This window comes from Microcaecilia unicolor, chromosome 5, assembly GCF_901765095.1.
Source record: "Microcaecilia unicolor chromosome 5, aMicUni1.1, whole genome shotgun sequence".
Taxonomy (NCBI): domain Eukaryota; kingdom Metazoa; phylum Chordata; class Amphibia; order Gymnophiona; family Siphonopidae; genus Microcaecilia; species Microcaecilia unicolor.
The window spans coordinates 260,087,696-260,101,888 of record NC_044035.1 but is presented as its reverse complement, the minus strand read 5'-3'; the positions used below and the strand labels follow the sequence as shown (position 1 = coordinate 260,101,888).

At 42.5% G+C, this 14,193-nt stretch overlaps 1 protein-coding gene across 4 annotated transcripts in view; it reads right to left on the bottom strand.

The window, feature by feature from the left end:
- POP4 (POP4 homolog, ribonuclease P/MRP subunit) overlaps nucleotides 1–13,902 on the bottom strand; it is a 60,251-nt gene extending 46,349 nt beyond the window's left edge. The window contains exons 1-2 of one of the 4 annotated variants that reach the window (XM_030204050.1): nucleotides 13,660–13,902; nucleotides 6,394–6,439 (exon numbers count right to left, since the gene is read on the bottom strand). The gene's annotated coding sequence lies outside the window, so the exon portion shown is untranslated. The remainder of the gene's footprint in view (nucleotides 1–6,393; nucleotides 6,440–13,659) is intronic. The other 3 variants (XM_030204052.1, XM_030204051.1, XM_030204053.1) reach the window with 3 other exon arrangements.
- Between the last annotated feature and the right edge of the window lie 291 nt (nucleotides 13,903–14,193).

Here is a 14,193-nt window from a genome sequence, read left to right as displayed (position 1 = left end):
CCATAGCCATCTTTTCTCCAAGCTGAAGAGCCCTAGCTGCTTTAGCCTTTCCTCATAGGGAAGTCGTCCCATCCCCTTCCAGCCCTTATGCTGAGTTTAGAGCCACATGACATAATGGCCCCATTCCATCTGCTGGGTCAGTAATTTGCCACACTGTAGCACTAATTAGGCCACAAATTACCACGTTTTTCTTATGTGTTTGAAAATAACCTTTTACTAGGAAGTACTGTAGAGCAGAATCAGAAATGAAATTGAATGAATGGGGATGGGATTTGATATACTATCTTTTAGTGGTTACAATCAAAGCAATTTACATACTATATGAGGTACTTATTCTGTACTTGGGGCAATGGAGGGTTAAGTAACTTGTCCAGAGTCACAAGGAGCTGCGGTGGGAGCTGAACCTAGTTCTTCTGGTTCTCAGGCTACTGCACCACCATTAGGTTGCTCCTCTATTATAGTGGACTAGTGGAACCAAGCCTGTTTTGTCAACAGTGAAATGGGCCCTAGGAAGGCTCTCGTATAAGCATTTTTTTCTCTCTCCCCCTGCCCTCCCCTCCATGTCCAGCGATTCTCCTCTTCCCTGCCCTCCCATCTGTGTCCCACGATTCTCTCCTCTCCTTCCATCCATGTCCATCGATTCTCTGCCTTGCTCTCCCTTCGATGCCCCGCAATTCTATCCTCCCCTCCATGTCCAGCGATTTGTACCTGAACATTCTCTGGCTGGCTTCTGTTCCGTTCGTAACATCCTGACGTCAGCTCGCCTCCAGGGTTCCCTGCCCTCTCACTGTTCTGCCCTCCTCTGACAACATTACGTCATTACGTAAGGGCGAGACAGTGAGAGGGAAAGGAATGCTGGTGGCTTGCTGATGTCAGGAGATGTTATGAACCCTGACAGCCAGCCAGAGAACGTTGGAGGTACAAATTATTATATAGGATGATGGCTGAAAAACTCAAAAACTCATTGAGCATGCTGAAGAGTCAACACATTGTTTTATACTCATTCTAATGCTTTTTAAACAACCTTTACAGCACCTGCTCATTTCATTAGTTGAGACTCTTTTGGTGTACAAATTATCATCTTGTTGCTTGTTTTTTGCTTTCTTTCCAACCCAATCAATGCTGGAAAGAAATTATACCCAAGGAGTTGAGAATGTCTGTCAGGACAAAATAACTTTCCAAAATTTGAATGGAATGGCATCAAATTTTGTGTTGAAGAAAAATCTGTGAAAAGGCACATTAGGTTCAAAAAATGGCTTAGATTGGACAGGGAGTTCCAGAGAAATAAGCGTCCCTAAAAATAGCTCTATGAAAGCAGTAGTTCCAGCTCTGTATCCTAGAAACTTTCATACACTGAAATATAGCCGATAGGGAATTATTCTTTTTAAATTGCCTCTTCTCTACTCTCCTGTACACAGACACGTACACACAAAAAACACAAAGATATGTACACAAGAAACACAAAGATACATCACAGAAAACACATACAACGTATACATTAACACACTCAGTGAGCTTGTAAATAATTTCATGAGGACTGTTCTGCATGCTTTCTCCAGGATGCACCTCCCTCTCCACGAAACATTCTTAGCCCCAAAGGGCTACTTTTTAGTCATTCAGATGTTTATTTCATTTTCTTTTATGTAAATTCTACTGTGAAACCCTAGTGACTGTACAACTTTCTTAATTGTTGCATATATGTACTGCCAGCTAATACTGGTTGGGACACTGTCACCCTGTGGTTAAACTGTAAAATCCATCCTCTAAGATCCATTAACAATGACATTTTCACACTTGGTTTAATTTCATTATTCTTTCCAAACGAACAGAATGTTTGGGTACTGCTCCACTGAAACTGTCCACTCATTACTCACATACACATGCAGAGGAGTTGGAAAGAGTCATATGATCCACACTCCACATGCTATTCCCATTTGGGGGAGACCCTTTTATTAAAGTACGTTAGAAAATGGGCTTAGTATGTTTTAACATGGGACTTTCCTGCATGCTAAGCCCATTTTTAACGCTGCTGTAAAATAGTTTTTTTTTTCTTTTTGCAGTTCCTGTGCTAATTTTTCCACTAGTGTGAGACACTTACAAAAAAATTAACCCAGAGTACTTACCGCCTCTATTTAGGAAATGCAAAGTGCTCCTATGCCAACCCAACATTAACCAGTTAGCACGCACTAATCCTAATACACTAGCTCCAACTACAGGAGTGTGGCACAGATTACAATAATAGCCAAGATAGCTGAAGCACTAGTTGCTGGTTGGTTACAACAAGAACTGATAACATTTGATTTGTTAGTTAATGCTCAGTCTGGTTTCCAGTGTCGGTACAGCACAGAAACCTTACTTGACACCTTCATGCATGAACCACAATTCAACCTGGATGGACATCAGCAGGGGTTTGCGATGCAGCTGGCTCTTACGGCAACATTTGATTTAGGGAATCAAGATATCTTGCTAAGGGAGCTGAATTGTACCATAAGGATCTTATGACTGGGGACTTATCTTTATCTTGGCAGATTTTTTGTGGAGTACTGCAAGCTTCACCACTTTCAGCCATTTTGAATAACATATACTTATGTTCATTAGGCCATATTTTTACATCTTATGAGGTATCATATTATTTGTATGCGGATGATATAGTGTTATTTTTTTCCCTGTATGAACTCAATGGAATTCCTTTATCAACTGATGTATAAGGGTCTTTGGACTTGTCCTTCAATGGATAAGTCAGAGAGGTCTAAAACTGAACCTGGAAAAAACTAAAATCTTTTGGGTGGGACCAAGTAAATATGCCATACTGAATGTATTCCCAATATTTGTAGGGATGCACATTACACTGTGTGAAGAGATTAAACTGTTGGGGGTTTTACCTGGATTCCCATCTGACTACGAAAGTACATTTGAATTATTTGGTCAGAAAAATCAATGGTAAATGAAGACAAATTAGATACATATATTCTTAGAGCAAACAACAGATATAGATGGTAAACCAGGCAGCATGGCTACTGTAATAGCCCTGGATTACTTATCAGATGTCTAGATTACAAGTTCTTCAAAACGTTGCAGCCAAATTGATTTTTGGGAGATCTACTACTACTACTACTATTTAGCATTTCTATAGCGCTACAAGGCGTATGCAGCGCTGCACAAACATAGAAGAAAAACAGTCCCTGCTCAAAGAGCTTACAATCTAATAGACAAAAAATAAATAAAGTAAGCAAATCAAATAAATTAATGTGAACGGGAAGGAAGAGAGGAGGTTAGGTGGAGGCGAGTGGTTACGAGTCAAAAGCAATGTTAAAGAGGTGGGCTTTCAGTCTAGATTTAAAGGTGGCCAAGGATGGGGCAAGACGTAGGGGCTCAGGAAGTTTATTCCAGGCGTAGGGTGCAGCGAGACAGAAGGCGCGAAGTCTGGAGTTGGCAGTAGTGGAGAAGGGAACAGATAAGAAGGATTTATCCATGGAGCGAAGTGCACGGGAAGGGGTGTAGGGAAGGACAAGTGTGGAGAGATACTGGGGAGCAGCAGAGTGAGTACATATATAGGTTAGTAGAAGAAGTTTGAACAGGATGCGAAAACGGATAGGGAGCCAGTGAAGGGTCTTGAGGAGAGGGGTAGTATGAGTAAAGCGACCCTGGCGGAAGATGAGACGGGCAGCAGAGTTTTGAACCGACTGGAGAGGTGACTAAGTGGGAGGCCAGCAAGAAGCAGATTGAAGTAGTCTAAACGAGAGGTGACAAGGGTGTGGATGAGGGTTTTGGTAGAGTGCTCGGAAAGAAAGGGGCGGATTTTACGGATGTTGTAAAGAAAGAAACGACAGGTCTTGGCAATCTGCTGGATGTGAGCAGAGAAGGAGAGAGAAGAGTCAAAGATGACCCCAAGGTTTCGAGCTGAAGAGACAGGGAGAATGAGAGAGCCATCAACAGAAATAGAAAATGGGGGGAGCGGGGAGGTGGGTTTGGGGGGAAAAATGAGAAGCTTGGTTTTGGTCATATTTAATTTCAGGTGGCGTTGAGACATCCAGACAGCAATGTCAGACAAGCACGCTGAAACTTTGGTTTGGATGCAAGGTGAGATATCAGGGGTAGAAAGGTAGATTTGGGAGTCATCAGCATAGAGATGGTAGGAAAAGTCATGGGATGAGATTAATGATCCAAGGGAAGAAATGTAGCTAGAAAAGAGGAGGGGACCAAGAACAGAACCCTGAGGTACGCCGACAGGCAGAGGGAAAGAAGTAGAAGAGGATCCACCAGAGTGAACACTAAAGGTGCGGAGGGAGAGGTAGGAAGAGAACCAGGAAAGGACAGAGCCCTGAAATCCAAGTGAGGACAGGGTATCGAGAAGTATGCTATGATCGACAGTGTCAAAAGCAGCGGAAAGATCAAGAAGAATGAGAATGGAATATTGACCTCTGGATTTAGCCAGTAATAGGTCATTGGAGACTTTAGTAAGCGCAGTTTCGGTTGAGTGGAGAGGGCGAAAACCAGATTGCAGTGGGTCAAGAATAGCACGTGAGGAGAGAAAATCAAGGCAGCGGCGGTGAACAGCACGCTCAAGTAATTTGGAGAGAAAAGGAAGGAGGGAGATGGGTCGGTAATTAGAGGGACAAGTAGGGTCGAGTGAAGGCTTCTTAAGGAGAGGTGTGACCACAGCATGTTTAAAGGCAGCAGGGACAGTCGCAGTGGAAAGTGAGAGGTTGAGAATCTGACAGATAAAAGGAATAAGAGCAGGAGAGATGGCATTAAGAAGGTGGGTAGGAATGGGATCAGAGGAACAGGTGGTACATTTTGAGGAAGAAAGGAGAAGTGTAGTTTCCTCAATAGTAACTTCAGGAAAGGAGGAAAGGGAATGAGGGGAAGGAGAGAGAGGGTAACGGACTAGTGGAGGGAGAGGTGGTGAGGTAGAGAAAGCAAGGTTTATCTTTTGAACCTTGTTGTGAAAGAATTCAGCAAGGGTCTGAGGAGATAATGAAGGGGGAGTTGGGGGAGGGGGCACCTTGAGGAGAGAGTTCAATGTGGTGAAGAGAAGTTGAGGATTAGAGCCAAGAGAGTTGGTCAGTTGGATATAATAATCCTGTTTGGCACGTAAAAGAGCAGATTGGAAGGAGGTCAGCATGAACTTAAAGTGTAAGAAATCAGCAAGGGCCCGAGATTTCCGCCAGAGGCGTTCGGCGGAGCGGGTACAGGAACTTAGGTAGCGGATATTAGAAGTCAGCCAAGGTTGGGGTTTTGTACGCCTTACAGGGCGGGTCATCAAAGGTGCAAGAGTGTCTAAGGCAGAGGATAGAGTATTGTTGTAAGAAGAAACAGCCTCGTTGACAGACGTGGATGGTGCCACAGTAGAGAGGAGGTTTGAAACATGGGAGGATAGAGATGAAGGGTCAATATCGTGAAGATTCCTAGATAAATTAGATAAGATAGGATGGGACTGGGAGGGAGGAGATTTAAGTGTGAAAGTTATAAGATGGTGATCAGAGGAGGGAAGATCAGAGGCAAGGAAGTGAACAGTTGGAGGAGAAGATGAGATCAAAACAGTGACCATTTTGATGAGTGGGGGAGGTGGAGCATAGTTGGAGATTAAAGGAGGACGTTAAAGCGAGTAACTTGGAAATATAAGAGTTGGAAGGATCATTAGCAGGAATATTAAAGTCACTGAGCTCCATTTTTTAATAAAATTATATTGGTTGCCTATTCAGGAGAGAGTTAAGTTTAAAAGTTTAACAGCTGTGTTTAAGATTCTTCATGGTTAACCTCCCTTTTATATGGTCACTTGGCTGTCATTCTATGTCCTAAAGTAAAAAGTACGTTCACAAGATCTCTCTTCCCTCGCCCAAAATGTTTAATTCATTTACATTGCAGAAAAGAAGTATTGTGGATGTAGCTCCTCCCCTATGGAACTCTCTTATTATGTCTACATTCACAACAATCGCATGGTTTAATTTTATAGTGAATTAAAGACGTGTGTTTAAAAAAAATGCTTTTCTCATGTGCAACGCCCACATTAGGGCTTAGCACACTTTTGTAAAAGGGCTCCATGTTTACTGCTTCCAAAGGAACTAGACTATTTGGGGCCCTGTTTACTAAACAGTGCTAAGGGCGCGCTAGCATTTTTAGCATGCGCTAAAGACACCCACAGGAATGTATGGGTGTCTCTAGAATTTAGCGCAGGCTAATTTTAGGCACACGTTAAAAACACTAGCGCATCTTAGTAAACAGGGCCCTTAGTATTATTTAGAACAGGTCAAAGTTTCTGTAGACAGTCCCTCCCATTCTGTTGACCTCATTTTTTACATTTTTCATCATATTTACATAAAATTAATTATAAAATACCGACCCCCCCCCCCATTGTCCACAATAGTAGAAGCCATGAAGAAATATACAAACCTCATAAAGCCATGGAGGAATAGACAGAGGTAAAAACTTGGAAAACCTGAAGAAACGGAACAGAGAAAGAACTATACATTTTGAATGCACAGTCACCCTAGCCATGGTACCTCCAAGTGTAATAAACAATTAACTATTCTTATCCATAACAAAATGTTCTAACTAACACTTTTATAAAAGATACATCTAGAACCCTGAAAGGTTACCAGACACTTAGAAGGTCATTCTGGGAAGAAAGATGCCCCCACAACCAAAACCTGACGTCTTAGATGAAGAAACTTTTCCTTCAAACTTAAGAACATAAGTATAGCCATACTGGGTCAGACCAAAGGTCCATCAAGTCCAGTATTGTGCTTTTAGCAGTGGCCAATCCAGGTCACAAGTATCTGGTAGAAACCCAATTAGTAGTAACATTCCATGCTACCAATTCCGGGGCAAGCAGTGGCTTCCCCCATGTTCATCTCAATAACAGACTATGGACTTTTTCTCCAGGAACTTGTCCAAACCCGTTGTTAAACCCAGATATGCTAAGCAGTTACCACGTCTTCCAGCAATTAAAAAATATTTCCTCCTATTTGTTTTAAAAGTATTTCCATGCAATTTCATTGAGCATCTTCCTGTCTTTGTACATTTTGAATGAGTGAAAAAAATTGATTTAACTTCACCCGCTCCACATCATTCAGGATTTTGTAGTCCTCAATCATATTCCCCCCCTCCAGCCGTCTCTTTTCGAAGCTGAAGAGCCCTAACTTCTTTAGCCTCCACATACATCAGGAAATAAATAATTTTTATCCACTGAATAGAAATTCCTTCTTTTGAAAGTAAAATTTAAGCACATTAATCTTATCTGACTCAGTAAGGAATGTGATAAGCAGAGTAGCTCAATTAGAAATAATATCAGAGGAAGATTGTACCAAAAAAAACATCTGAAATATTCAGCATATCAGGGCACCTCTCATTTCATTCTGAACTTTAAGCTTATTTTAATCATTATTTGAGATTTATTTACTGTCTTTTTTAGGACATTCACCCAAGTATAACATTGACATAGGCAATAAACAATCACTGCAGGAGAATACTCAAATAACATTTCATATTATGGCATAGTTTGGTATTTACAATGTCAACACACACACATTAAACATCTTAATTCAATAAGCCGAGATAGAACATATAGACAGATAAGATATAGTGTTAACAGGAATTAGAAGAGTAACCAACAAAGAGGCCCTTATACTAAGAAGCCCTGCAAAATGGGCTTAGTGCATTTTAATGCAGGACTTTCCCACATCTGCAATTAATTAACACAGGAGCACTCACCCTGTGTTATTCAGGGGCAGATGATCAAAAGTCCCGCACGGTTCCAAACAGTGCTCTAAAAATAGCACTGGAACAGAACGGGGGGGGGGGGGGGGCTTTAATGCACCTATAATCAGAGATAATTGCATGCAAATTTAAGCACACAATTCTCTCTGATTATGGGGTAGAAGTGTGAGAGGATTGTCCCCCCCCCCCCCCCCAACACAAGTTCAGGGGGGCTGGAGATACGGTGGGTCTGCAGCCCCTCCACCTCCCCTCCAGCATTGGTAAAAGGTCCCTGTAGCCCAGTGGGCGACCAACCACCCCCTCCAGCTACAGGGGGCTGGAGGTCCCCTTATATGATGTGAAGTCCCGCACAGGATACACTGGGCAGTGCTGGGCGCCACCATTTTGCAGACAGCGCCGAAGGAAGAGGAGGGAGGCCACTTCACTCCTCCAACCCAAGGTAGGGGGTGGGGGGATTGAACGTGGCCCACTGAACCTGTGTTGTGGGGGGGACTAGAGGTTCACCGGACCTCCGGTCCCCATTTTGCCTTGCTCGGGGCAAGGGTAGTTGGGGTCTGGTGGGCCCATGGACCTCCAGCCCCTGTTTGACAGGTCTGGGCTTTTGACAGCCCAGACCTGTCAAACAAGTGCGGGAGGATTACGCCTGAGCGCATGCTCGGGGGGGGGGGGGGGGGGCTGGAGACCCGCCAGATCTCCAGCTCCCCCTGAACCGTGGAGGGGGGGGGGGGTCAGAGGTCCGCCAGACCTCCAGCCCCCTGTCACTGAGGGAGGGGGGTTGTCAGTTCCTGCGGGGGGTTGCTGAATTGGGGGGAATGGGGGACTACTAGAATGCAAATGCATGCTGGACAGGGCTCACCATTCCTCCTCAATGGTCTGCAAACCCTAACGTCAGCTCCGAGCTGGCGTAGGGTTTGCCACAGCCAATCTTTTGATCATTGGGGATGAATAGGTTTAGTGTGCATTTGCATGCTACTTGCACTAAGAGCCCTGTTTTGAATGCATTGGCATGCTAGTTGCGTTGAGAGCCCACGAGCCTGTTGTTTCACGCACTCGGGGGCTCTGATCATGGGGCGGTAGTAAACGCAGGCACTAGTATGGCGCTAACAGCCTCTAGCGCCTGCGTTTGCTTCTGATCATCAGCCCATCAGTTAGGGGTAAATTCTAAGTTGTGCCTAAAAACCAGCGCTGAACAATTTTACGTGCTGAGCACCACTCTATGAAGGATACACATTCTTTATAGAATAGTGATTAGGGCATAAACCTTGCCTAACTTTAGGCATGGTTTAGACAAATTCTGTATTTACGTATGTAAAATTTTGGAAACCCCCCCCCACAAATTTACATGATTGTTCTAGAACCTGATCTGCATGTAAATCCTAATTAAGGCCAATTAGCAAAATGGCTACGCATGCTGGATCACGCACATAACTTTAGTGGCCATTTATAGAATCCAGGGATTAGTGCGCACTAATGTCAACATGCTACCTGAATATCATTTCCATGTCCACTCTCTGTCCGACACCCCCCCTTCAAAAGACAAATGTAAAATAATACCACACAGTGCACAGAAAAGGGAAAATTACCACAAGACTCTTTAGCATATCCTGCGGTAAGCCTTTTTTGGCACACTAAGCCCATATTATAGCTTAGTGCACCTTAGGGCCTCAATGAGAACTGCAGATGGAGTCAGAAAGGTCCATGAAAATGATCTTGGTTAGAATGAATAAGCAAATCCTCCTACAGTATGTACAGCTAGTGTTAGTCCTTTTGTATGTGACTAGCAAGTTAGTTGTTTCTTCTATTAAAGGCTTGGAGAAGAGCCAAGTTTTCACCTGCTTCCTGAAGTAGAGATGGACTTCACTTAACACAAATCTTGAGTGCATTCCAGAGTGTGAGGTTACTCTGGAGGCACCTTGTTGGTGTGTGTCTTAGGTATAAGCTGTTGGTACAGATGTTTTGTTTGAAATTTCTTTACTCTGAGGTGCTACATCTGGTGGGTCACCAGGTGGTTCCAGATCACGAAGAACAGGCTGATTCCATTCTGGTTTTGCCCCAATGCCTGCATGGATTTGTAGTTCCTGCTTTGTATACACAAATTAGAACTACAAATCCATAGAAGCAATGGGGCAAAATAGGAGGAAATATTTTTTCACTCAATGAATAGTTTAGCTCTGGAACACTCTGCTGGAGGATGTGGTAACAGCGGTTGGTATATCTGGGTTTAAAAAAAGGTTTGGACAAATTCCTGGAGGAAAAGTCCCTAGTCTGCTATTGAGACAGACATGGGAAGCAACTGCTTGCCCTGGGATTTCTAGTATGGAGTGTTGCCACGATTTGGGTTTCTGCCAGGTACTTGTGATCTGGCTTGGCCACTGTTTGGAAAACAGGATACTGGGCTAGACAGACCATTGGTCTGACCCAGTATGGCTACTATTATGTTCTTATGACCTGCAGCTCTTATGTGAGAGTATTACTTCCCGATACTTCAAGATCTGGCACCTCAGATGCATTAATGTAACTGTAATACATCATATACTATTAAAGAAACTTTCATGCAGAATTAAGTTACAGAAAACCTGAAGAGTCAAACTAAACATTAGATAACCCCAAATTCTTAATCTGCAACCTAGGCAGTTTTCATGCTGTTAACAATCATTACTAAACAAGCTCTAAAACAGGAAACAGCACTTCACTTTAAATGAAAACACATGGGTAATGCTGTCTGCAGCTGAGTCTAATTGGATTGCCATCTACAACATGTAATTAAGGCAAATCCTTAGGATGGTGTCTGGACTAGGAGACAGTTCAGTCCTGTCCAGAGCTGTAAACTGCTTTGGGAGTTGATTGGTGCCCTGGGAGATATGTCAGCCTTTTGTGTGAATAATTCTTTCCTTGTACCTTGGTATCATTGATGTTCAGTTCTATAACTAGATACTCAGTTCTATAACTAGATACCCAAGAAGTACACATAGCAAGGGAGCCCCTAGTTCAGTTATTTCATGGAAGATGACTGGCCCAGGGAGAGAATCCCTTGATAAGAAATTAGAATAATTGCTACGTGTACAGTGCTCCATCAGCTAACGTAATATACAGCATCATATTTACACCCCCAGCTGTTCTTAGGTACGTAGTTTCCTCAACCCCACATACCAGTATGGCACCTCAACTGATTATGTTAAACAAGTGACTGATATAGGAAGGTGGCTGCTCATAGGCACTGGCCAACTCATAAATGCGTAGGTGTCATTGTGGACTATACATTGAAATCTTTTGCTTAGGGTGCGGCGGCAGCCAAAATAGTGAACAGAATGCTAGAAATTATTATGAAGGGGATAGAAAAAAATGAATTATAATGCCTCTATCACTCCACGGTGCAACCTCACCTTGAAGTATTGGATGCAATTCTGGTTGCTGCATCTCAAAAAAGAAAATAGCGGGATTAGAAAGAAGGACAACTAAAATGATTAAGGGGATGGAACTCCTCTCATATGAGGAAAGGCTTAAGAGGTTAGGGCTCTTCAGCTTGGAGAAGAGACAGCCGACAGGGGATATCATAGAGGCCTACAAAATCCTGAGTAAAGTAGAATGGGTAAATATGAATCAATTGTTTACTCTTTCAAAAAGTACATGAAGTTACATGGTAATACTTTTAAAACGAGTGGGAGAAAATTATTTTTCACTCGATTAATAAATGCTGCAACTTGCCAGAGGATGTGGTAACAGCAGTTAGCGTACCTGGGTTTAAAAAAGGGTTGGACAAAGTACTGGAGGAAAAGTCCATGATATGCTATTAAGATAGAAATGGGGAAAGCCACTACTTATCCCTGGGAACAGCAGCATGGAATTTTGCTGATCTTTGGGATTCTTCCAGGTACTTGGATTGGCCACTGTTGGAAGCAGGATACTGGATTAGATGGACCTTCGGTCTGACCGAATATTGCTATTCTTATGTTCTAAGGACAGTTTGGGGATTTGGAAGCACAGAGAATTCCATCTTTTAAATGTCTTGCCCTGTTCTCTAGCAGCTACACTTAACTCTAAGGGCCCCTTTTAAAAAGGATTGCTAGCTTTTTTTAGTGTGTGCTAAAAAATAGCATGTGCTACATGCTAAGACACTCATTATCTTCCTATGTGCACCTTAGCATGCACTAAAAATGATAGTGTGCCTTTGTAAAAGACCCCCTAAGTTTCTATGCCACAGAAGCGGGAACTTCTTTTTCCATAGAAATGCATTGGGACATACTTTGGGGAACTTACTTCTCTGGAACCCCTGGTTTGATTTGACTCATTTTTAACTCAGTGTGTTTTTGTGCTGTTTTTTTCATCCATGCTACAATTCATCCCATTAAATCTTATATATTACCAAAGCTGGAACTCCATTTCCCATAGAAATGCATTGAACCCAGGCAATAGATTTGCAACATATTTATTTCATGGCTAAACTTACAGCTCTCTGCTGGATTCAGCTACGAGCCTTTAACATGATATGGGAGCCCTTCTGGGCATGGAAATAATTGATCCTGGGAGCGCTGGACTGAGACCCGCAGGGACTTGGATCTACTATGTGCTTTTCAGCTCCTAATCATGCTTCAGGTGGACTTTAGCTGGGATTGTGCTCATGGCAAATTATCCATAAAAAAAACCTTTGTCAGGGTTAAAAACATAGCTCTTTCAACAAGCCTATGCCACTTAAACAAATACGAGGTAATATCTTTTCACTCAACGAATAGTTAAGCTCTGAACTCTTTGCCAGAGGATGTGGTAACAGCGGTCAGCATATCTGGGTTTAAAAAAGATTTGGACAAGTTTCTGGAGGAAAAGTCCATAGTCTGCTATTGAGATAGACATGGGGAAGCAACTGCTTGCCCTGAGATTGGTAGCATGGAATGTTGCTACGACTTGTGTTTCTGCCAGGTACTTGTGACCTGGCTTGGCCACTGTTGTAAGCAGGCCATTGGGCTACATGGACCATTCTTATGTTCTAAATCCAGGCCGCAGATTAACTGTCGAAGACACCATGCCCTGCCCTTTACTCTAATTGTTCTATTGTATTTATTTTATGTTCAAAGTGAATGGGTTTTCATTCCTATTTATGATTGTTCCTTTCCTTTATGTTTTTAGTCTGTAAACTGTTTTGTCCTGCTAAAGTCAGATTATGCAGTATAGTAAATCACAAATAAAGTTATGGGGGGGGGGGGGGAATAAAGGAAGCTGGAGGCTTTGTAATATACTGAAGGACTACAGTATGTCATTTATTTTTTCCCCAATTTTTATTGTTCAGGTTAAAACTGCAAAAATATAGTTGAAAAGGAAAAAAATGCATTGTGTGTGTGTGTTTGGGGGGGGGGGGGGGGGTATATTTCAGTAAACCCCAGTCAGATTTAGCCCATTTTCAAATCTGTTGTGTCTTTTCATGGGTTAGAAAGAATAAAAATTAATACAGACACACAGTAGGAAAAACAAAGTGCTTGCATTCCTCTTTAAAAAAGTAAATCACGTCATTAATTTTGGGGAGAAGCTAAGCTGCTGTCCCTCCGGTGACATCCTTAGCCTCCCGGATGTCTCCTCAGTGGTATATCAAATCACTGTGTTACTGTGGGAATCAACTCTACTGGAATTTTCAGTGCCTCTCAATGAACCCTCTTAAGCATATCTCAGGAGGACATCAAATGGGACTCACGGAAGTTAAGGAAACAAATATTAAGCTTCCTCTCCTGGGTTTAGAGCTTGTAACTGAAACTGTAATTAAAGTCAACTCACAGGCCTATACATCTTTAATGCATTATTCCAGCTCACTCCCTTGTCCTAATGCCTGCAGAGTTTGCGTCTGGTTATTTACTTCAGCTTAACATTTACTAGTCACTCCCAATAATTCATTCTATTAGACAAGGATTTCTTCTTATATATATTGGCAGTTTCATATCAGATCTAAGGTATTACCTGGGGTTTAGCTGGAAGACGTCCACAGAACATGGGAGCTCTATTTTATAAAACCTTGACGACAGAGTAATGTAAATAGGGGATTTTTTTTTTCAATACCTGAGGTGAAAGTCCTGAGGCTTTAGTGCCCCGTTTCTGAAAAGAAAAGGAAGCTTGCCTGATGCAAGGGGACTTCAACGAATACTATTCGACTCTCTCTCTCTCTCTCTCTCTCTCCGTGAATTTCAAGCCTCATTCTGGGGCTCCAATCATCCAATGGCGTCATGCCTTGCAATCCAAGGACGGCATGACATCACACAGTTGAAGCTACGTAGGTCAATCTCTGTTTCCCAGCCGTCGTTCTGCGTACACTCAAAATAGAGCAAACAAACCTCTGAGTCGTTCTTTATTGTTGGTAGCATTTATTATTTATTATCCAGTTTTGGCACAGTATAAATCATCACAAGGACAAAATATAAGAAAACCAATGGACTGCATTAGGGGCTTATAGCCCATCTAGTTATGTTTAAACAAATGACAGATCTGCATGAAAGA